This window comes from Capsicum annuum, unplaced genomic scaffold (genome assembly GCF_002878395.1).
Source record: "Capsicum annuum cultivar UCD-10X-F1 unplaced genomic scaffold, UCD10Xv1.1 ctg2033, whole genome shotgun sequence".
Classification (NCBI taxonomy): Eukaryota; Viridiplantae; Streptophyta; class Magnoliopsida; order Solanales; family Solanaceae; genus Capsicum; species Capsicum annuum.
In genome coordinates, this window is record NW_025826215.1 from 247273 (window position 1) to 253661 (window position 6389).

General features: G+C 29.0%; 1 long non-coding RNA gene across 1 annotated transcript; it reads right to left on the reverse strand.

Moving 5' to 3' along the window:
* Positions 1-1836: 1836 nt before the first annotated feature.
* LOC124890573 lies at positions 1837-2936 on the reverse strand. The gene is made up of 2 exons (XR_007049226.1): positions 2678-2936; positions 1837-2109 (listed from the first exon to the last, which is right to left on the reverse strand). It is a non-coding gene; the product is annotated as an uncharacterized LOC124890573 (long non-coding RNA).
* Between the last annotated feature and the right edge of the window lie 3453 nt (positions 2937-6389).

The following is a 6389-nucleotide window of genomic DNA, read 5'->3' on the forward strand; positions in this document are numbered from 1 at the left end:
TCATACTTATTTTTATGATTGGCCACATCATAAATTATCTAGATAAGCTTACTTTGATGATAAGCTAAGCAATAATACAACTATACTCAGAACATATAAACAGAATTATAAATGCATAAATACACTCAAAATATACAAAATAACTCGAAATATACAAATGCACACAAAGTATATAATTATACTCATCAAGTCACAATTGCACTGAAAATATACAAATAAACTCACAATAAACAAATAAACTCAGAATATACAATTACAATCAACATACACAAGATAAACTCAAAATATACAAGCACAAATAAAATATACACACACAATCAAAATATACAAATAAACTCAAAAATTATAAATATACCGAATAAAATACAACTACACTCAACAGAATATACAATACACTGAACAATATACAATAACATTCTAAAGAACAAAATCGATACTACTAATTGAGTATGTAGCAGAATTAAGTTCGATCAAATAATAACTCTTTAAGTTCGATCAAAATTAAGTTTGATCAAATAATCGAATCCAATTAAATATTCAAAATACACTTTGAATTAAAAAAACATTAATGTAGCAAAAACAATTTCGAACAAAATGATTAAGTCCACTTGATTTTCTGAAATACACATATGAAATCAAGTTTGGGATTCAATTCATGTATCACAAATGATGATTTATTTTAAAAAATTTAAAGATCACGAAGGAAAGAAAATTATACAGTAAAATTGCGTTTGAATTTGATTTGAGCTATTGAAAATAAACGACAAATACGTTTAGTAAGAGTCATTTATGAAAAAAGAATCTTTAGCTTTAAATACATGGCATAATTTTAGCGCTTTTAAATTCCTTGTTTAACTCAACTGATTTGAAAAAAAAAAAAAAAGATTCTTAATCCCATTTGCATATGTATTTCAAGAGCAAAAGGTGTCTAACATACAAAATACAAGTTGCTATGTCAAATAATTATGAAATTGTTGCTATGAAGCGTCTAATTATGGGCTTAAGTTTGTTACTTATGAATTTTTTCCAACAAAATAATTCAGAACAAAATCAAAATTCAGCCTAATCCGAAAGACAGACCCGATCCAAAGAATAATTCACTAAAATAAGAAAAAACCAAAGCTAATTAGGAAAGTGAAACATCAAGAACAACAGATCTGAAACTCCATCATCGGCCTGAGCTCACTCTGCAACACTTGGGTTAGCTCGCTAGGGGAAAACATTTTTAAATATTTTCGGAAAGACTTACTTGTAGTCTAGATCAACCATAAATAACAATTATGGATTCCAATTATTCTATTTTTTTGAATAATTGGTTTAATCAATTCAGACATTTCAAAAGAAAAAAATTGGGTTGGGGGGTGGGGTAGGGAGCGGTTCTAGTTTCCAAATAATTCTTTTATACCTTTGGGCCTGCATAAAGCCTTTCATTATACTTGCCAAAAGTTTGATTGTTGTGAATATATAAGTGATCAAAAGTCACTTCCTTTGTTTGATCTGCGGTATCAGTATCGCTAATATCAAGATTGTTATCGCGGTTGTTGACAGTAAAAATCATTTTCGTTTTGATTCTCTTAAACGAATTTGATGCAAATATTGAATAACTATGCTCACCTTAATTTAAACACTAAAGAAAATTTTGTCATCCTTCCATAATACATCGAGCAATCAACATATAATTTGCCAACAACTAAATTTTTTTTTTTTTTTAATTTAAACTTTCTACGTCTTTCTTTCCAAAGTCAATATGAAATTTTTTAAAAGCTTGTTAAAGATTCGACATACGAACTATTTAAAAGGTAATTCGCTAATTCAAAAGCAAAGGAAACGCAATAATTACACAATACGTAAAGAGAATATTATTCATGTATTCCATCAGGAAATAGCTAGTAATTCATCAACGGAAATCAGTACATTTCTCGAAACAACAAAAAATGCAAAAACATGTTTGACCAATGCAATTTCCTCCACGAAGTGGCCCTTTAATAGCACCAGGTGGCTTTTCTCCGTACTGTTTGTTGCATAGGGCGTTGCAGTAATTTGAGTCACAAGGTTGGGGAACATCAAAGGGAAGGAGGCATACTCGATCTCCGCTTGTTGTAGTGATGACTACATTTGTTTTGGACAGGAAAATGAAAGCCAAAATTAAAATTGTTTTTTGTAATTAAGGTCAAATTTATAGAGACTGTATTCATTTAGATTTTAAACTATAATTTAGGTAATATTCCATTAATAACTTGTTTATTTATATAAACAATGGAGAATACCCGGTCGTTTCATATTACTTGACCCTTCATTCTAGAACGGTTGTTTTAATTTGCTTGTCCATTTTACGAAATTAAGAGAATCTTTTAATATTTCTATTCTTAGTATTAATTAATAACTGCACAAAGTAATTGTAGTCAGATTTAAAGTTTCAAAATATTATTAATAAGATAGTTTAATAAAATACACCTCTAATTAATTTTTTTTCTTAAGATGTGCGACATATCATGAAGGCTCAAGTAATATGAAATACATGAAGTAAGAAAGTAAAGAATGACAAAACTATATGCACATTTATATGCTTACATATATACATGCTTAATGCATACTAGAACATATAAGTCTCAGAAATAATGGTGACACTACATATTCACCAATTTTCATTAACATTAGTTTATAAATTGGAGCTTACCGAAAACAATGAAGTGCGCAAATACAAAGGCAGCTACACTGATGGAGTTCTTCATATTTCCTTATCTGTTATCAGAAGAAGTTCACTAATCAAACTTTATCTAAATGAAACACAAAAACTGATTTAATGTGGTGTGGACTTTATAGACGAAGATCACAAAATATGGAAGAGATAGATGAGAAAAGATAAAGGCATAATACAATAAATGTGCGGATAAGGCACAAGTACCTTAAACTATACTCGAATTTCAGTGACACACCTAAACTTTACGAGGGCTTTACTATCCCTAAACTTATTTTTTCTCTATTTATGTACTTTTTTGCTGATGTAGCTACCAAGTAGTAGCAGAATATTTGTGTGCTCCTTTTGTGCTGACTTGACATCCACTCCAATACAAAAGGAGCACACAAATACAAAAAAGATGAGTTTAGGTGGGTAATAGAACCGCCATAAAGTTTAGGTGTGTCACTGAAATTTCGGATATAGTTTGGAGGAATAATTATGTCTCATCTCTAAATATGTCCTTTAACTTGGTTTCAAGTTTCATTTATGTCTTCCAATTTTCTGTACGTACATATAGGGACTTAAACTTGTATAAAGTTAAATAAATAATTCTTAAATTTTTAAAGATAGGATGGTAAAAAGGATTCAAAATGTCTCCCAATATTTTTATTAATATAATTAGAGGTCTTTAAATTGCCAATTAAAATACAAAATTTGAATAATTTGAATTTTAAAAAATCTATATTATCTCAACAACCAAACAAACCTTAATAAAAATTTATACTTCAAAATACTATAAATCTATCTCAACAACCAAACAAACCTTAATAAAAATTTATACTTCAAAATACTTTTGGGAGCATTGGAAGAGAGACTGTTGTTTGTCATAATTGAGCGGTTTAAAATTGATATTGGTTGAAAACAAGGGCGGATTTAAAGTAGTAGATGGAGGTTCCCGAAAATTCAGTAATTTTCATGTAGCTCTTGTATTTATATTAAAAAATCTAGGAAATATATAAAAATTATAAGTTGAGAATCTATAAATAAAGTATATTATTGGTCCAATGGTAAAGAAGTAGCTTACCAAAGCTTTGTAGTCCTCTTGGACTTGAGTTCTAACTTCGTCACCTACTATATTTAATTTTTATTTTGCCTAATTATGGGTTGAATATAGTCCTGCCAAATTGAAAATGAATTCAAAATAGCTCTAACGCTGGTTCAAATTGGTTGAAAGTAGCCTCGATAGGTAAGGTTTCGTAAGATCAATGAGGCTTTTGATACCTCTCATGTTTTTTAAAAAATATGGGGCAGCAAAAAGAGTTTAAACTATCACTCAGTATTTTTTACGGGAAATTACATTGGATGATCCCAATAGTGAGTAGCTTTGAATTTTTGACATTTATAAGAAAAGTCTTTAAAGATTAGTTTTCCTTCATTTTTATTTATAGTACAAATACATTTTTACCCCTCTACACTTTAAATATTTTTAAACTTTTCATTCTCATTTGTCTCTCAACTTCTATTTTAATTTTTTTTAATCTTTTTTACCTTATCTTTTTTTTCTTGTTTTAAATCATTTGTCTCAACTTTTATTTTAATTTTACTTTTTTTTCTCTTTTTTCTTTTTTTTTGAAAACATTATTTGTTTCTTCATTTCTCTCTCTTTTTTAATTCATTGATCTCAATCTTTATTTTTTATTTTTTTATTTTTTATCATTTCTCATTTTTTTGCTTTTTTATTTTTCTCAAACTTTATTTTTATTTTTTTTCTTCTCTTGTTTGTTTTCTCAATATTGTTTTTCTTTCTTTTTTTTGGTTATTTATTCTTCTCTTTTTTCTTAACCTTTATTTTTTTCTCAATCTCCTTTTTTTCTTTTTTTCCGGTTATTTATTCTTCTCTTTTTTCTTAACCCTTATTTTTTTCTCAATCTCTTTTTTTTCTCTATTTTGTTTGCTTTATTTGTTCTTTTTTCTCAACTTCTATTACATTTTGCTAATAAATAAAAAGTTGGATAATTCGCAAAGGGATCTTCTTTTTTGACATCAAAGCAAATTTTAGGGCATGACTTATTGTTAGAAAATTCTATGGGATAAGTCCTGCCTCTAAGGCAAAAATTATAGAACATCTCATAAATCAAGACACTAGGGGTATTCACCGGTCAGTTCAGTTTGGTTTTATGTATTATTAGTTCGGTTTATCAATTTTTGATTTTTAAATATGCAAAACCAATAACAAACCAATAAGATATTTTCTTATCGATTTTTGGTCCTTAACGGTTTGATTTTTGGTTTAACCAATAAGAAAATACTCATAAAATATAAATAGTAACAACTAACATAAAAAATAAAATCATAGTTACCGCCGAAATTCTACGCAATGCATTTTAGTTTACAAGAATCTTCAAACTTAAACTGAATGTTAGTTTGGAAAAAAACTAAATCCTAATTGTTGGAAGCTACTAAATGCGTCAAGCTTTGTAATATGACAATAACTGTGATTTGTATTGTGTCTTTGTAGCCCTAAATAAATTAATACTTTGTGAATCACTGTATTATGAATAAGTATATATTTATATATAGGGAGAGAGAGAGAAAGAGAAGGGGGGGGGGGGGAGAAATAGATACATACATATATACATATATACATATAAGTAATATAAATATTTATATATATAACATAAATAGGGTAACAGTAACTTAGTGTATCCTTATTGGGTTTCGGTTTAACCGATAACCCAATAAGCTAGAACCAAAATCGAACCATTTACCCAATAATTTTTTTATAAAACCAATAAAAACCATTAACCTAATAACCCAATAGAATTTTTATTGGTTCGATTTATCGGTCGGTTCAATTTTTTCACACCCATACAAGACACAATGTGGTAGTGTCAAGTCTTTCTTATGGAGCATAACTTGTTGTTTGAAAATCCTTGAGTTAAGTCTTGCTTCTAAGGCAAGAGTTATTGAATATCTCATAAATCAAGAAACAATGTGTTAATGTCAACACTAATCCATTGGATGTAACTTGTTCTTTTGGGAGGTTCTTGGGCTAAGTCTTGTCTAATAGAGCATCACATAAATCAAGAGACAATATGATAGTGTCATTTCTTGTCCATGGAGCGTAACTTGTCGCCTAAGTCTTGCCTCTAAGGCAAGATTTATAGAATATTCCATAAATCAAAACATGATGTGGTAGTGTCAACTCTTGCCGATGGGGCATAATTGTTGTTTGAAAGTCCTATAAATGATTTGTGCCTCTAAGGCAAAAGTTATAGAACATCTCATAAATCAAGACATAATATTGTAGTTTCAACTCTTACCAATGAAGCGTAACTTGTTATTTTGAAAATCCTTGGGTTAAGTCTTGCCTCTAAGGCAGGAGTTATAGAATATCTCATAAATTAAAACATAATGTGGCAATGTCAACTCTTTCCCATAGTGCATAACTTGTTGTTTGAAAGCCCTTGGTTTAAGTCTTGCCTCAAAGAAAAGAGTTACAAAGAATCTCATAAATCAATACACAATGTGGTGGTGTCAACTTTTGTCTATAGGTCATAACTTATTGTTTGATGGTCCTTGGGCTGACTCGTACCTCTAGGACAAAAGTTATTAAGCATTTCATAATTAAAACACTCATTGTGTTAGTGTTGATTCCTGATCAATGTACGTAACTCATTTGAAAATTCTTGGGATAAGTCATGCCCCT